Source organism: Homarus americanus, unplaced genomic scaffold (assembly GCF_018991925.1).
Source record: "Homarus americanus isolate GMGI-L3 unplaced genomic scaffold, GMGI_Hamer_2.0 scaffold367, whole genome shotgun sequence".
Lineage (NCBI taxonomy): Eukaryota > Metazoa > Arthropoda > Malacostraca > Decapoda > Nephropidae > Homarus > Homarus americanus.
The window spans coordinates 5,516,310-5,536,214 of record NW_024743709.1 but is presented as its reverse complement, the minus strand read 5'-3'; positions in this window follow the sequence as shown (position 1 = coordinate 5,536,214).

Sequence of the window (19,905 nt, the reverse complement as noted above, 5' to 3'; positions counted from 1 at the left end):
ATCTTGAATAATTTATAAAAATATTAATTATATTAATAATCCATTAATTAATTTGCCTAATGCATGATTAATTTTGATTAAACATGAATGAATTCTGACTAGAGCAATTAATTCATTCTGACTAATACATAGAACATTTCATAAATTATGTAATTATGTCACCATCACATGAAGTACTGTACATTAACACACTAAATACCGGCATTTAACTAACACACCCCGGTATTTTCCTCATAAACTTTACTTAACTAAACCTAAAACAAAGAGGAATGACATCAACAAAGACCAAATTCTCTTAATTTTATAGTTAAGGCAGGACTTAGTGTATACAAGTTGGTATATACAGTTAAAATACTTGATACTGAAAATTCTACGAGTAGGTAATTCCGAAGGTTAACTAATCAGGTTCTCAGAATATTGCAATAAATTCCCAGTATTTATTCTCCTTCATCTCCACTCTTAAGGCTCTTGAATTATTACCCGTAAATATAGATTAATGCCCCAGACGCCAAGACCAGATTATTATTATTATTATTATTATTATTATTATTATTATTATTATTATTATTATTATTATTATTATTATTATTATTATTATTATTATTATTATTATTATTATTATTATTATTATTATTATTATTATTATTATTATTATTATTATTATTATTATTTGTGGGGGTGGATATGTATGCTATTTTTTGTAGGAGTAAACAGATATACATACAGTACATACATACATACATGCATACATACATACATACATACATACATACATACATACATCAAGGATTGAGTGAGAGATAAGGTGAATGCCATGTATATCTATATTTTACTGTACTATACTAAGCGTGATTAATGAGAAAGTAAAAGGTGTGTTGTAATGCCTGTGTGTTTGTGTGTGTTTACCAATACAACCTGGCTTTAAACAACAACAACAACAAACTTAAAATAAATCAAAAGTGAAAAAATATATATATATATTGAAATTAAAAAAAAATATTGAAATTGAAATGAATAAAAATACCAAAAAGCAAATATTTCCCATTTCTATTGATAAACGCAAAATCAAAATGGCAGACGGATGATATAAAAATCGATGTTTTCTATTTGTAAACATTAAATAAATAACAACAACTAGAGTATCGGCTTAGCATTGGATGACTGGGAGGAGAGGGTCAGCCGGGCATGAGATGGGTTAGGATTTGTGAGTCTACCATGAACGCTTTGATGCGACTTTCTGAAAGAGCGGGTGTCAATATGTGTATGTTTTGATATATATTTGTGCCCGAGTCATACATCACAGTGGTCCAGTCTGTGTGTGTGTGTGTGCGTGCTCCTCCCCCCTCTCTCTCTCTCTCTCTCTCTTTATCTTTCTGTGTGTGTGTGTGTGTGTGTGTGTGTGTGTGTGTGTGTATCTTTTGACTGAACCACAAACTCACCCAACCAAGTCTGTATATATATATATGTATATTTTTTTTTAGTCTTGCCTAACCTACAGTTCACGATGTCCATATCAGGAAAATAAACACCAAAAAAAACGGGAAAAAAACAAGACCTCAATATTGACAGCTCCCTATAAGCTTCTGACCTAAGGATGGTGAAAAGTAAATATTAACCCTATTATTGTTTGGAAATTCACCCGTACCTTTTATTTCACGGTTGAGTACGTTTGATCTGTGGAATATTTTTTATTTTAGGGTAGATGGGGAGGGAACCATTGATGTAAGCACAAAGTCACAGTGGAATAGATTTGTTGCATTTTATTTGGTTTTGACTAGTATGTGTTATGTATATGTATTTTCGACTTTGGTTGTATTTGTATACTTTATAAATACATGAATACTGTATATGTAAAGCGTGTTTTGGCCTGGCGGGTAAAATATTGATTTATTTCCAATATTAATTTTGAATTTCTTTCATGTTTCTCACAATCAAAAATCAATAAGCAAGTATTCTTTTTTTTTCTTGATTGTAAATATTTGTCTTCTTAAATATTGATCTATTATTATTTATGAGATGTCAAGAAATTAATAAACGTTGCATGGAGTAACATATCTATACACAGTAAGTAATTAGCAACACAGGGACAGTGATACTACACACACACACACACACATACATACACACACCGACACGATACCTCTCCCAAGCAGCAACACAAAAACAGATATATATAAAAGGAGCTACAGTAAATATGCCTTCTAAACCAAACACACTACGGTTTGTTGGGCATCGTACACACACACACACACACACACACACACACACTAGATAGGATAACCTCCCTGGAAATTAGTTTAGTTTCATACAATTTAATTATTTCTTGTCAAGGAAGTAAAGTAACTGTTGTGTTTACGTATTTAATCCCTTAGTAATATATCTTTAAGTGATCTCTTATTTTATATTAATCTCTTCTTGTTGTCGTCGTTCTCTGTGTCAGTATTTATCCATTAATATCTGTTCTGGTTTTCTTGGTTAGTTTCCTACCATTTATTCTATTTTCTCATATCGCTATCATGTTCCCCCCTCCTCCTCCTCCTCCTCACAATGTAGTTGGTAATATTATCTCATTTATATATAGTGTTTGTTGTCTTTTACCATGATAATAATTTTGTCTTCATTTTATTAATTTTCCCGCGTTTTAAACCTCCTGAATATGTCTGTGAAGTAATTATATTAATATTTTCTCAGGAAATATGATATAATTTTACACTCAGGTTATATGCCAGAGTGTCGTTATACACCCCTGAGGTTGGTGTCCACGACCATTTATTCGCGTTTTGTCGTTGTCTTAACACTTGAGAGAGCTGCGTCCTTGTTCCCGTCTACGTCGCTCGGGGATCATTTTTCACTTGTTTTCTCTGCTGCTGTCATTTTTCTTTGCTGGCAGCGCTGTACATATAGACTCATGAACTTGTTGTTCTGCTCCCTCTGTTTGCCAGCCTTGTTGACTCACTTCTGGGTGCCGGCGTATAGCCCTGTGTGCACAAGAGAGACGAGGGATGGAGGGGGTTAGGAGGTGGAGGGGGCGCAGACATTCACCCCCCCCCCCAACCCTTGTATGAGTATGTCTGAGTTTTCAAGTGAGTGTTATGCGTTTGTGTGCGTACTTTTTTCTCAATAACTGACGACCAGAGAAGGGAGTGGACCAATAAAAAATATTTAAAAGATCGTTCGCTCAGAAAAAAATGGAATCCTTGCAATAAGGACTTTTTAGTTTAGTGGATAAGTCGACGGTGTTGCCATGGACGAGGCTGAGGGAGGAATGAGCAAGCAAGCCTGACGGAGGACCTTCAGATGGCATACTGACTGACTGACTGGACGATCCTGTGTCAGTTTGTATAGTTCCTGTGGTGGACTGAGTATGTAGCTTGTGAGAGTTTGTGACGGTGTGGGCGCTTCTGTGACGGTGTGGGCGTTTCTGTGACGGTGTGGGCGTTTCAGTGACGGTGTGGGCGCTTCTGTGACGGTATGGGCGTTTTTGTGACGGTGTGGGCGTTTTTGTGACGGTTTTAGCGTTTCTGTGATGGTATGGGCGTTTCTCTGGCGGTGTGGGCTTTCATAATCTTGTACACGTGCTTATTCATGCGTGTAAGAGCAAAGATTTTCAGGGGCACAGAATGGGCCTTCAGATTATTTCTTGTAGGAGGGCGTCTTGTTTTGGAACTATTTTTGTTCACTTTATCATCACCATTACTCTCATTATTTTCGCTATGTTGATAAACTTTCTCATCATCATTATCATCGTAATAATCACCATCATCAACACTATCATCTTTATTAATATCATCATCACCGTCTTCATTATCATCATCATCATCATCATCATCATCATCATCAGATAGTATTAACCTAACTCTTGAGTGTAGGTTCTCCCCTAACACGACCTCTCCCCACAATCTTCACTCGGGGTTTTCTCTGCTTATTCAACTCCTCCAAACTTCCTAATCTCATATATCCATCCATCTGGTAATTGGTATTTTTTTCTTTTCTTATCTCATGGGATCCACCACACATATGCACATCCAAAGTCGAGTAAACTTTCTTCACTTTTCAACGAGACAACTTTATCACTAAGGCACCTCAGTGTTTCCTGAAAATTGAAGCAATTTGCAAATCTGATTTCCAATTCAATATTTACCCTAAACGCAAGCCCGAAAAGCCACCGTGTTTCCAATGAGAGATCTCGTTGTGGGGGATTCAGAGCTGGAAACTGGGTCTCTGAAATTGCCCCATAAGCCACTTCCAGATCAACAAAATCCCTAAGCTTGGAGTCTAACGCTCCCGCCTCTCTCTCTCTCTCTCTCTCTCTCTCTCTCTCTCTCTCTCGGGTGACTTTTCGTTAAATTTCATTGATTTGGAAACAGGGACAAGGATTAGTACAACCACAGGTGCAAATATACAAGCACAGCGATAGACACAAGAGAATGTACAGGAACAGGTAAAGTTACAAGCACAGGTACACGATAATTTTACAGTGACACATAACTCTTTCATCTTTCCACGTGAGGTAAATAAATGCGAGAAACTCTAAACTAAGAATCATCGAAGATCTTTCTGTGTTACTGAAAGATGTAGAGTCAGTAGCCAGGGCAACAGGTAAGGGTGTAAACAACTTGGAACACCTTTCTTACGGCAGCGAAGACAGACGCGAAATTAAGTAAACAATTTGAATTAACAAACAAGCTTGAGCAGAGGTTGGGGAGATATTAACATAATTATTGATAAAAGAGATGATGACACGTCTTTTACCCAGATCTGATAACAATGTAGGTTTACGTGTTTAGCTAGGACGTTACCAACCAGAACTGGGAGATATTCCACATGAAAATATATATAAAAAAAAGGTGGGTTTCCTTTATGCTAAGAGAACAACGCGATGAGTGTGAAGTTTCATACACTGAGAGGGGTGGGGTGGGGTGGGGTGGGGTGAAGTGGGGTGGGGTGAGGTGGAGTAGGGTGGGGTGGTAGGTGTAGGAATGGGGAGGGTATGATGCTGCCCACGCCAAGAGAAGATCAATAAACTTCAAAGGAGTGTACAGGACCTGCCAATCCATTATTGGAATTGCACAATATGAGTCGTGCCGCAGGTCAGTTACCCACCTCACGGACCAGCAGCATTTGTTGTGCCAAAACTGGAACATCCTGATACTTTTCTTCCCACATTACCGACTAACTGCCTGTGTAAGACCCTTGAGAGGATGAATCTCAACAGAATATTTTACAAGATAAGAAAACAAGTCTCCTCGGACCGACAGTGCCTTAAACATGGTTAAAAATGGACTTAACAACATCATAACATCCATAACTGTACTCGGGTAAGGGAAAAACACACACATACACTACATCCTATGACCCCAAAACTGAACTCATATTATACGGACTCAGGAAATAGAACAAAATTTGACGTCTGACATACTATTTAACTGGCCATATCGCCCACAATACAACTTGGCATCTCTTAACTTAGATAGCGTAATATTTTTCTCTTCATTGTTCTCCTAAAAGTTCTACTGAAATCATAGACAGTTCAGGAAATAGTAAAATTAACTGTGTAGATGATTCGTGTTGTCTAAACCCCATGCTAAGATAGAGAGACAGAGAGAGACAGAGAGAGAGAGAGAGAGAGAGAAAAACAAAGAAATAGAGACAGACTGACAGACACAGATAGAGATAGATAAATAGAGACAAGCAGAGAGAGACAAACAGAGAGAGAGACAGGGATAAAGAGAAACAGACAGAAAGAGACAGACAGACAGACTGAGAGATAGTGGACGACTCTTGTTTGCTTAATAAATGCAGAGTTCCTCCCTGTTATCTGCCGGAAGACTCGTCCTCGACATTGCCGTGTTTAAACCACTGGAGGGTCCTGGTCCTCTTGTGAGTACATTCTTGGTCCTCTTGTGAGTACATTCTTGGTCCTCTCGTGAGTACATCCTTGGTCCTCTTGTGAGTACATCCTTGGTCCTCTTGTGAGTACATCCTTGGTCCTCTTGTGAGTACATTCTTGGTCCTCTTGTGAGTACATCCTTGGTCCTCTTGTGAGTACATTCTTGGTCCTCTTGTGAGTACATTCTTGGTCCTCTTGTGAGTACATTCTTGATCCTCTCGTGAGTACATTCTTGATCCTCTCGTGAGTACATTCTTGGTCCTCTCGTGAGTACATTCTTGATCCTCTCGTGAGTACATTCTTGGTCCTCTTGTGAGTACATTCTTGGTCCTCTTGTGAGTACATCCTTGGCCCTCTTGTGAGTACATCCTCGGTCCTCTTGTGAATACATGTCTAGTTCTCTTCTGAGTACTAAAGCTCTCTTGGATCACTTGAGAGTACATAATCTGCTTTTTATGAGTACTTTCCTGTACTCTTGTAAGTAAGTAATCAATCATCATCTTCACCATATCACCATGACTATCGTCACCACCACCACCACCACCACCACCACCACCCCCACCCACCACCGCCACCATCACCCACCACCGCCACCATCACCCACCATCACCACCACCACCGCCGCCACCACCACCACCACCACCACCACCACCACCACCACCACCACCACCACCACCACCACCACCACCACCCCCACCCACCACCGCCACCATCAACCACCACCACCACCACCACCACCACCCCCACCACCAATTCCCCCACCCACCCACCACCGCCACCATCACCCACCACCACCACACCACCACCACCACCCCCACCACACCACCCCCACCACCAACCACCCACCACTCCACCATCACCACCACCACCACCACCACTGCCGCCACCACCACCACCACCACCCACCACCACCACCAACCACCCACCACCACCACCCGCCGCCACCACCACCACCGCCGCCACCGCCGCCGCCACCACCACCACCACCACCACCACCGCCATCATCATCTAGCACCACCATCATCACCATCACCCACCCACCATCACCACCACCACCACCACCACCACCAACACCACCACCCATCACCCACCACCGCCATCATCTAGCACCACCATCATCACCATCACCCACCATCATCACCATTATCATCATCATCACAGACACTCCCTGCTGTACTTGTCAACACCATCATCACCATTCTTCCCTCAGTGTACAGCCGAGTCTCTCTATTGGTCGATACGCAATAACTGTTCGATGGACCAATAGCCTTTAAGGACTAATAGACTACAAAGGCGCATTCCCTATGTACTACTGCGCACGTCCCACTGCGCATATGAGTCTTGATCGAGGTGAGGCTTGTTCGGTGTTCATGATATACAGTATAATACAATATACTGTATGTGTTAAGGTAAATAAAGATAATTGACAAATAGTGAATTTTTAAAATTTTGTTGTTGTTTTGGGGAAACTTCTGACTGTCCATAGACGATAATGTAGATAAGGAAATCCTAACCTAACCTAACCTAACCTAACCTAACCTAACCTAATCTCATTCCCTTAACCCAGATCAGGAACCAACACAATATACCACAAAAATCATCATAAAAAAAGTAGCATGACCGAGCCATTGGGAACAGTAACAGTAACTCCCTCTCAGTAAAGGCGAAACTTAGACGAAAGGATCAAGTCGCCTCGTCCTTCGGGAGAGGATGAGAGTGGCCAGGCAGTTCTCTCCTGTCCTTCCTCCCTTCCTTCTTCAGGAGACACCACACAAAAACAAGACCGTCGGACATGACCAAGGACTCTCAAGCCAACAATATCAGCGGGACACACACACATTCTTCGGTCTCTCTCTCTCTCTCTCTCTCTCTCTCTCTCTCTCTCTCTCTCTCTCTCTCTCTTTCTCTCTCTCTTGTTTTGTCTCAGTCTGTCTTATTTTTGTCTTTTCTTTGCTATGTCTTTCTTTTCCTCTTTCTTAACTGCTTTTTTTTTAAACTTTTTTTTCGTTCTTATTCTCTCTCTTACTGCCTATCTCACTTCTCTTTCTATATTAAGTTATTTGAGTCATCTTCATGTCTTCTCTCTCTGTCTTGCTCTCTCTTTAATTGCATTCTCTCTTACTGGCTGTTTATTTTCTTTCTTTTCTCATCTTTGTTTCTCTCTTTATTTTCCTTTCTTTCTTTCTTCCTCTCTATCGAGCTCCGACAAGGTTCAACAGACGTCTCATTACTTCTTCTTCAACACACACGACAAACATCTGTGGGATAGAGGACCTCTCTCTCTCTCTCTCTCTCTCTCTCTCTCTCTCTCTCTCTCTCTCTCTCTCTCTCTCTCTCTCTCTCTCTCTCTCTCTCTCTCTCTCTCTCTCTCTCTCTCTCTCTCTCTCTCTCTCTCTCTCTCCCCCTGAGCTTGGTTAGCCTTGAAGGGAGACAGCTAAGTGACATGGCAACTCGTCTGTCTTCTCCTCTAGCATACACAACATACTCGTACATATGCGCGACAGGTTAAGTTCTCTCTGTCTCTCTCTCTATCTCTATCTGCAGGAGAAAGAAGACTGAGTGCCACCTTCTCTTTCTCCTCCTCCTACACCTTCTCCTCCCCTTCTTCATCCTCCTCCTTCCTCTCCTTCGCCAGACGCGATAAACACCTGTTCACACCACACGTCTAGTTTCTGCAACCAACAGAAACAAGAATAAGTGACGTGACACCTCCCCCCCTCCAGCAAACACACACACACACACACACACACAGGGGGAACCTTTGGGAGACAGACTAAGTGACGTGACAGTTCCCTCTTCCTGCAGACATGACAAACACCATTCCCCCATTAGCAACCCAGGACAGGGAAGGGGGGGGTGGTGGTAGGTGAGGGAGGGAGGGAGGGAAAGGTGAGAGAGGGAAGGGGGAGGGAGTGGGGGGAAATATGTCACTGCAACAGAGATTTCAGGGCAAAAACTCTTGTGTGTGTATATATGAATAACTTAAATAGCCTACTGTTGTCTCTTGTTGATTAAGAGTTAGTCTCAATTTATTTAAGGTGATGGTGAAGGACAGGTTAGAGAGAGAGAGAGAGAGAGAGAGAGAGAGAGAGAGAGGTGAGTAGTGGGAAAACAGGTGATGAAAATGAACGGGAATTGGAGGAGGGTGGACAAGGGGGATGATGTATATTGAAAGATAGAAGAACTGTGAGGAGGAAGAAGAGAGAGAGAGAATAAAGTAGGGTGGGAAGAGATAATGATTAACGGAAGGAAAGAGAGGGTGGAAAGTGAAGAGAAAATAGAGACGACGTGAGAAGGGATAAAATGGGAAGTAGGTAAGAGGATAGGAGAGAAAAAAAAAAAAATGAGAGTAAGGAGAATTAAGACTGATGGAGATATAGATAGAAAAATAAATAAAAAGAGGAATAGGAAACACGGAAATAAAAATAAAAGAATAAAAGTCCAGTTCTTGTTTAGGTGACACAAAAGAGTTCAAACACATCCACAAAAAAGAAGAAATTCTAACTTAAGAACCACAAAGCCTCCACGACCAATACACACTGTCAGTCTCCGTTCACACTATACGATTTTTGCTCCTCGCCTATGTGTGTGTGTGTGTGTGTGTGTGTGTGTGTGTGTGTGTGTGTGTGTGTTTAGTGCATTTCTTGGTCATTTCCCTTGATGTATAAGCGCATATATCACCTAAGAATTGCCTCAGCTAATTTACTTAATGTTTATACTTTATGTCTCTCCCATCTGCCACATCTCATGCACATTATATTTTGAGGAACCAACAGCATAATCGTGTAAATATTATCCAGAAAAATACTTATTATCGCCCAAATTGGTTCATTTTTTATATCTTATACGCTGGGAATAATGTCTTGTGGGGGTTTATTTTATATATTAACAAGTAACATCTACCTAACCTAACCGAACCGAACCGAAGGTAAACACAAACTTATAAAGGAACACAACAGGGGTACCTAGTGACAGCACTAGGATCCCGCTTCCTCTATCAAGGAATAAACAATTGAAATTGAAAAAAAAAATTGAAGGAACACAATAATTACATGAGTTGAAAATTGACGTTTACAATCAATTTCCTTCAACTGATTAATACTAAAATAAATATCAATTAGACAAAAACTCTTCAGAATAAAGGAATATTTCAATATCATATCAATTTCTAACGCCTCAAAAATTTCATCATAATTTAACAATTGTTTCCACCAACATTACTCTAATTAGAAACAAACTTTACGTAACATTCATCACCAAATTGAGTAACTCCATCCTGTAACATTTCCTCAAGGGACACTCAAACACTCACTTCCCTGTACTAATGAATAAATTAATGAACACAGACAATGATAAATTAATTATATACACATAATTATACATAAATATATTTCAGTGTAGAAGGGCTTTTTTTTCTCCCCAGGATGAACGGGAGTTTATCGCCATCTAGTGAGAAATGTATAATTGTAATGAGAAGCTGCATGTCTAATCATTCCTCTAAAAAAAACAATCTCGAACAATACTTTGATACATTTTTTAATTTTAAAGTATTGGTTCTTGTGTCGAAACTAAGACTTAATGAAGACTTTGAAGAACATTTATACACAAGATAACATTGAATCGATATTAGTGAGAAGAGAACGAACTCCTTTTAACTAAATCATTAAGACGAGTGATGTGTTCCCCTCACAGCCAATGGGTATAGCGTTAGTCACGTGTTTGGCCAATTAAAAAGGAATTCGACTGTTGTTTGCTAATGGGAGGTCAAATGTTAATCATCTAGGCAGGATAATATTGTTTGTGTTAATGTAATTTATTCTATGGAGTGTTTTTACCTGATTTACTGACTGACTCTACCACGTCAAGGGTTCCTCACTGTACCTCTGGCCCTCTCACGACATAGGTTCCTCACTGTACCCCTGGCTCTCTCACGTCACGGGTTACTCACTGCACCCCCGGCCCTCTCACGTGAAGGGTTTCACTGTACCCCTGACCCTCTCATGTCATGGCCCCTCACTACACTCCCGGCCTCTCACGTCAAGGGTTCCTCACTGTACCTCTGGCCCTCTCAGGCCCCTCACTGTACCCCTGGCTCTCTCACGTCACGGGTTACTCACTGCACCCCCGGCCCTCTCACCATGATAATGTATCCGTAAACTTTTAAAATTAATTATACATACATGTTTCCTATCTCCCTGTTCCTCTATCTACCTCTCCATTAATCTCAACCTGCATCAATTTCAATTTCAATTTCATTGTTTATTCCTTGATAGAGGAAGCGGGATCCTAGTGCAACCTGCATCTCTTTCCCCTTAATCTTTCTTTCTTATTCTATTCTTTCTCATTTCTTTTATCACTCTCGTTCTATCTCTCCACTGTGTTTTATATCTCGAGAAACCCACCAGTTCAAGATCAACAAGTTAGCAACACCTCCTTGTCGTGTCCAGCCTTCTATCCCCAGCCTTTACGACTCGCCTGCTCTTCATAATGACCAACTCTCACTCACTGTAACATCATAGCGTAACGAGAGAGCCATGGACTCCACCTGTCCTACCACCACCACCACTGGTATAATTACATTTTTAATATAATACAACCCCCGAACAGAATAATTGGTTTAGCAATTGGTTACGTGACTCGACAGTTATTTTCCAACGAGGTGACTATTTTGTGTGGAGTCGATGCAATATTTTAGGTGGAATTTTGTGTTGAAGATTAATGTCAATTTCAACCTGTGTTTTAGGGGATTATTTCTATACCTGGTGAGAGTAAGTTAAGTAGGTTTGATGTGAGTTAATAAGACGTTAAGTTACAGTTAGATACAAAGATAGAATATCTATATCGATTTTGTTTGTATTAAATCGACTGTAGTTAAGGATGATACTATGGTATATAACATTACTACTTCAGTTTTGAAATTATATCTAGAGTGTAAGGTAATGACAATGATGTTTAAAGAAAGAACTAAAAAACAAACATAAATATTCCCTTGAACAGTTTTCTATAACCTTATCCTAGGGAGAGAGAAGTAATAAACCTTAACTGTAGGATATTATGTATATATTGTACTAGTTATCTCTGTCTTGTGGGATAAGCACAGTGTTTTTTTTGTTTCATTATGTATTTCGTTATCTTAATTAAAACTTGCAAAAAAAAATCTTAGATAACACGAAATAATCCTGAGAGTAATTATTTTTAAGAGTGAGTCGCTTGGCAAGTGAAGACAGCATAATCAAGTAGTTTTAACACTTAGGGAAAATGAGAAATATATTAGACGAGTCATCGCTGAGGGAGCAAAAAAATAAAGAAGAAAACTTTACGCTTTTGAACTTTCATAATTGAGGCAAAGACGGGAACTTGTCGAGTGAGAAAAAAAGAAAAAAATCAAATGAGGGTTTTTAAATACATCTTTAAGGCTAAAGTTTATCCTAAGAGGGAACAAGTCGAGTGTCTTTAAAGTTTATTGGTGTAGAAATCCTCAACTATGAACGTTCAGCCTTCAGATAACACTTATTTGACACCATTAAATTATTATATTCCCCTGTGTGTTTATTATGGAGTTGTGGCCGCCATAATAACACTTAATAGGGACATTGGTTCTTCTAAGAGCCTGAGGACTGAAGGTGTTCACTATTACTAAAGAACAGAAGAAAATGATACAGTTCAGATGATAATAACGAAACGTAATTAATTTTCTGTGTTGTTTTTTACTCAATATTTTACTCTGTGCTTCTACATTAGTTCTGAACGTAATGAAAATACGTGTTTAGCGAGAAATGACGCAAACTGCACTCAACATAGGAGTTAATTGACTCGGAAACATTAACAATTAGGTGACTTGTGGGAGGACAGAGAGAGAGAGAGAGAGATCAGAAAGACAGAAAGTAAGAGAGAGAGAGAGAGAAGGAAAGTTGACAGAGAGAGAGAGACGAATGAGACGGAGAATGAGAGACTTAACTGAATATGTATATACTGGGAGTCGAACCTGTGTTCCTAGTCACGTAGCTGGACATTTCACTACACCCCAACCCCATTGACTCACACATTTACATGACAACGTGTTCCGTGAGAGCTGACGTAAACACCATCCGCATGCGGCTAACTATCACACAGACAGACCACAGATAGACACACACACACACACACACCACACACACACACCACACACACACACACACACACACACACACACACACCACACACAGACACACACACACACACACACACACAACACATACACACACACACACACCACACACAGACACACACACATACACACACACCACACACACCACACACAGACACACACACACACACACACACACACACACACAACACACACACACTCAGGCTCAGAAATATATTAATAGCGAGAGAATCGAGTTTAATTACCAGTACTAGCCGTGGTTTACAGAGTTAAGTGTGCTTGCCAGAGATGAACGTAGTTGACATATGGGTATGGTTGATCGGGCAAATCGGATTGAGTGTGGTTGGTCGGGTTGAATGTGGTTGACACTGTTGATCCAGGGCTGAAGGACAAACAGTGAGATCGGCTGGTGATGAAGGTGGTGGTAGTGGTGGTGGTAGTGGTGGTGGTAGTGGTGCTGGTGGTAGTGGTGCTGGTGGTGATGGTGACGCCACTTGATGCCACTGATGATGTTGATCGTCTTCACCGTCAATATTGACAGCCACGGGCCAACTCTACCCACCAATCCCTACCCACAAACCTCAACTTCCTTCCTGTTCTCTGATTCTCATTGGTTCCGTAGATAAAATTTTACAGGACCTGGAGATATGAGAATGAGTCTAACTCCCTCACTTTATACTACGACACAAAGGAGGATTCTCAAAGGTCCTTATGTTGAAATTTGTCCTTAACCTAACCTAACCTAACCTACCCTAACCTAACCTATCCTACCCTATCCTATCCTACCCTAACCTAATCTAACCTAACCTAATTAAGCAAAAATATTTGGAAGAGTCTAAATTAGTTATTAAAGATACGGTAAAAAAATGTCGTAAGTGGATTTAAATATTATAAAGGGTTAGGTTCTGTTGTTATTCCTGGGAAAAAAATTAACTTAAGAAATTTTGGGGGAATTGAGATCTTCCTTCCTGCCTGACTGTGGTTAGTGTCGACCCGCTGATTGCTGATGTATTTTGCTGTTTGCCTATCGTGTGTGTGTGTGTGTGTGTGTGTGTGTGTGTGTGTGTGTGTGTGTGTGTGTGTGTTTGTTTGTTTGTCAGAGCCCTTCTACCACATGCTTCTTCCCCAACCAGACGAATTACCACCACAGTCATCTACCATCCCCGCCCCCCACCACCACCATAACAAAGGCTCATGGGAACTCATCACAGTCCTCAACCATAGTTTTCTACCACATTCCTTCACCACAGTCAACCACAACCCTCCACTAACATTGCTGGGCTTTTGTAAACCCACCACCTACCATTACCACCACGACCACCACCACCACCACTACCAACACCACCACCATCTCCTCCCACCACCACCATCACCATCACCACCTCCATAACCACCATCACCACCTCCATCACCACCATCATCACCAACCTCTCTGGAACCCGCCACAATATCGGCCAAACTTTGATCGATATGCCAAGTCAACTTAAGTACTTGAAGATTCTTAAGAAAACTTCGACTTGTGGAGAATAAATTTTCCTTGATGTTGTCTTGGCCAGAGGGAAAAGCAAGTGATGGAAGATGTAAGGCGATCGTGGTGGTGGTCATGATGCTCTTGTGATGATGATGTGAAGCCCAGAGGAGAATTAGTCATTATCTCCTTCAATATAATGGTGTAAATACGTGTGTTTTCTGATGATTTATTATTATTATTATTACTATTATTATTATTATTATTGTTCGTGTTATTAATGTTATTGTTATTGTTATTATTATTATTGTTTAGAACCCCCAACGTAAAAGCACTACAACAAATCCTTACCACAAAACTCACCTGAGAATTCAACACAAAACCTTACCATAAACCTTCTCTTCTCCATCTCCCACTCGGCATTGACGGCAGTAATATTCTTTCCCATTGTAATATTTATATGTATTCATAGAGCGATTTTACCAACTCGCCTCCGTCCTCTTGACAAGGTAGGAAAGGGTGGGGGGGGGGGGTTGGAGAGAGGTGGGGTCGGAGAGAGGTGGAAGGGGTTGGAGGGGAGTGGAGAGGAGAGGAATGGAGTGGGGATGGAGGGGGAGTAACAAAAAAAAATACCACGTGTAAAGAAAAAAATTACAGAGAAAATTAATTTGTCTTGAAAAATATTAAACTATTAGGATTGGAAAAGATTGAAGAACACAATCTCTTAATTAGTGAACACCTGAAAAGTGTCCAAAGATGTAATTATCTTGTCAGGATTACGGGAATTAATTACTTTTATAAATATTTTTTTTAATAGTCTCGGTTATTAAGAAAATGAAAAACTAAGATTAGTTTTACCTTTAATGTGTAGGTAGGCCTATATGGTATCACTGGGGATTATGGTACAAAAAAATTAATAATTATCATATTTCATTAAGGTTTATACTTACACAGAACGGGATAAATAAGTCGTCAGGCAGAGATTTGATCCGATGAAAACATAAACAACAAAAACGATAATTTATTACATCCTGTACGACTGTTGCATAGCCAGAGGATAGATCGTGTAAGGTTATCACTCTTCAGAGATCTTGAACTCCCAACTGCAGTGGAAATATCTTAATAAACTCTCCTGAAATTATCGTAAATTTCCATTAGTTATATAATTGTTTTTGAAATATTATATGACTGAGAAAAGACTCCAAGAAATGCGACTCCTATCAAGCTGTTTGGTAGTCAATGTTTACGTTGGTTATAAACAGAATCAAGTAGAGGTTAAAGTGATGGAATGAGAATAAATACATTGAGACTGTAAGAGAAATTGAATGAGTAAAAATAACAATAAATAAACAAAAATAATGGAAAGACTATAAAAAAAATAGGGACTCCTCTTTCTTCAATGGAGAATTAGAGAGATATTGAGAGACAGAGTGAAAGTAAGAGAAAAAGAGAACAATAACTAAGAATAACTGGAAACAAGAACAAAATGAATATGAGGTGAAAAAAGGAAAAGAAAACAGCTAACCAATAAGACCAGAGGGAAACACACGTCGGGGAGAGAGAGAGAGAGAGAGAGTTAACAAAGTCCAGGTGGCGGGTGTGCTAGCAATCAGCGTTAGAGTTAGGGATGAAATATAATTGCACAGCTTTTCCCCCCTCCACACACCATCAAAGTTCTTAACCTGGCTTGTGGTGTCGACAGCTTTTTGATGCTTCCTACGGCTCTAGTAATGATCCCTAGTCGACCTTTTACGCTTCAGGTGTAGTGTGTGGTAGAGGCAACCTTTTACGCTTCCGGTGTGGTGTGTGGTAGAGGCAACCTTTTACGCTTCAGGTGTGGTGTGTGGTAGAGGCAACCTTTTACGCTTCCGGTGTGGTGTGTGGTAGAAGCAACCTTTTACGCTTCAGGTGTGGTGTGTGGTAGAGGCAACCTTTTACGCTTCAGGTGTGGTGTGGTGTGGTGTGGTGTGGTAAAGGTGGCGTGACCTTCGAGGCACTGTGGTGTGGTGGTGATAGATTCATTTTCTTTCCTTCTGTGGCAATCATTAATAACTTTCCTTACATTTTTATTCTTCTGATGATGGTGTGGCAAAGGGTGTGGTAGAGGTGGTGACGTAGAGGTATTGGTTTGGTAGAGGTGGTGACGTGGAGGAAACTACTTGCTATTGGTGTGGTAGAAGTACACGTGCGGTAGACCAGCTGATATGGTAGAATAAGGAACACTATAGGCAGATTCAGACATATACCCAATAATCGTCTCCCCACCCCCTCCCCTTCCCCTTCCCCTGCCCTCTTTCCTTCCCCCTCCCTTCCCCCTCCCCCTCCCCTTCTCCTTCCCCTGAACTCTCATCTTCCACGATCATCTCAAGCAAAGATCTTTACCAAGCAATTTGTTGCCTTGGATTTGCATTTTAAACTATTGGGTCTTGATTTACATCGAAAGCAAAGAGAATTGGGGGAAAAAAAGGAAATCCCTGCTGTGGAGTCCCATTCAATTTAACTTCGTTCATTTATTACCTGAATTGAGAAAGTTCTTTACCAATTTTGTAGGCTTTTAATTCCTGTTATATATAAAAGGTGTGTGTGTGGGGAGGGTGTGTGTGTGTGTGGGGAGGGGTACGTGAGTGTGTGTGTGTGTGGGGAGGGCGTGAGTGTGTGTGTGTGTGGGGAGGCATGAGTGTGTGGGGGAGGGCCAGAGTGTGTGTGTGGGGGAGGGGCATGAGTGTGTGGGGGAGGGGTACGGGGAGTGTGTGTGGGGGGAGCATGGAGTGTGTGTGTGTGTGGGGGAGGGTGCGTGAGTGTGTGTGTGGGGAGGGTGAGTGTGTGTGTGTGTGGGGGAGGTACGAGTGTGTGTGGGATAGGCTGAGTGTGTGTGTGATGGGGGGAATTGGGACATATTTGTGTGTGATGAAACGTTTTGCAATATAAACTGTATATATTCATTGTATAATAAAGATGTATTCATACAATCTCTTTACACACACACACACACACACACACACACACACACACACTCAGCACTTACTCCCTCCACAGACACACAAACACACGTAAATAGACCCATAGTAACAACAACAGACAAACAGACTAATTACATCAGGAGAGTAAACACCTGATATCACCTGGTGTGTTTTAACCTGAGGGGAAAACAAGTATAAAATAGACCTGAGGAAATTAATTGTCTGGAAAAAGTCAGGTTGAAAACACCTCAGTGAGAGTGTCCAGGAGGTGGGTGAGGGAAGGAGATGAGGTGAGATTGGTAAGAGAGGGAGGATTGGGGGGGGGGGGAGGAGGGATATGAGATGAGTCTAAGGGGGAGGGGAGGGAGGGGACAGAAGGGGATGATATGAATTGCAGGTAGGTAGAGGAGGGGAAGAGATGGGGAGATGAAATCAAGGGGAGAGGGTATAGGGTAGGTAGGAGGCATGGGAGAAGAGGGGGAGGAGAAGATTATGTAGGTCAGTGAGTCAGGAAGAGAAGGAGGAGAAGGTGAGGTGGGGTTGATGAAGAGGGGGAGGAGGTGGTGACAAGAGAGGGCAATATAAAGGAAGAAAAAATTTAGTTACAGGAAAAATTGGGTAAATCCTTTCTTCATTCCAATATATAATCCCTTCACTCTTAACCCATTAATCCCTAATCTTACTAATCCTACTCATTAGCCAAAACCATCCACAACTTCTCTAATCCAGGAATTTTCACGATCTCACACTTCCCATCACAGCCATTGAAAAACAGAACAAAACAGTATTCTAGGATTCACCCAAAATATATATCTTTAACTTGGTGATTACAGCATCTTATTACCATCAACCAATTAACTCCAATAACCTCTATATACCTAACTTAATACCTTCTGCCCAGACGACTATCATCTTCAATAAATGTGTAATTCAAACTTTTTCCCGGTATTTCTGTTTTTCTTTTTTAACTTACCAAACACTGTTCCTCCATCTTGAAATTTAATCAATGTCCACTCTTAGAGAAGTAATTCCATCCTCTCTCTTTTAACTATCGATCATAAACAAACAACTATTTAATCTCCTTGAAGAACATTTAATTTCTCTGCGACACCCTTTATTGTATATCTTATAATTGTTCTACGACAGATCTGTTCTTGTTAATTTTAGCGAATCTTAGTAGTGTTCATGTCTTCAAAAGTTCTCGTGTTGGTCTGTCATCAATCTTTAACAATCTTCATTCTTGTTTTTTTCGCTTTTTTTTTCTCAAGGTTACGCATCAGTAAATGAGATGGTTTATACCCTGACTAAAGTGTACTGGAGTATAAATGATGGAGAATATCAAGTCCCAGTTATTCCCGTATATCAATGACCTGACCTGACCTGACCTCACCTCACCTCACCTTTACCTCTATAATCACATGTCCGATCGAATCCACCTGTAAATTGCCTTAATACGACAACTCTCATGAAATCACCTATTGACTCTATAGTTCAGAGAGTCACCAAATGATCTTGTTATAGTCACTGTCATCATAACACTATCTAACTCTCTCTCTCCTAAACAAGATCCTTTACAAGTGTCTATTGCCATTTAAGAACATCCCCTTTACCCTCATCACCAATAACAATATATTTAGCCTTAATTACAAACTCCTGAAACAAATACATTTCCATCACTACAAATAATATATCACCAATACTTTTACTGTCTTATTCTAGTTTCAATTCACATTTCTACAAAAATTTCTATCCTTTTTCCAGGGACCATAATCACCCCTCACGTTGTAGCCTTACCCCATAGGTTCCAGTCCCTCGTCCCCTCTATAACTCATTTCTATATCGAGTAATCTGTCTTCTCACGCGTTTTTTTTTCTACCGCTGCTATACTTCTATGGTCAGTGTGCCAATGACATCCAATCCATCAATATTTCTCTCCCAAAACCTCTTCATCATTCGTCTCCATCATTCATCACATTTCTAGATTATGGGTCTTTCTTTTTTTTTTTCTTCCTCTGTTACATGTCTTAGTTAACCTACAAATTTCAGTGAATTAAGTGTATTATTATTTATCTCTTTTATGGGGAGAGAGAGAGAGAGAAAGAGAGAGAGAGAGAGAGAGAGAGAGAGAGAGAGAGAAACTAATGAAGATACAACAGAGGATTAATTCACACCTGAGGAAGTGACCTTATAAATAACATCCCAGAAACGGTGGTGAAAAAAGGAGCTTAAAATCGTAGCCTGAATTCATCGCAATAAGAAAAACAGATAAGGATAGAACTAGACTTAACAAACAGGCAAGGATGGTGGTTGGTGGTAGTAGTGGTGGTAGTGGTAGTAGTGGTGGTAGTGGTGAGTTGGTCCATGTACACATAGCTTGGCACTGGCAGGCACTTTCTCAGCTTGTGACTCACTGGCAGGAAGCTAAACACGAGGGCCACTA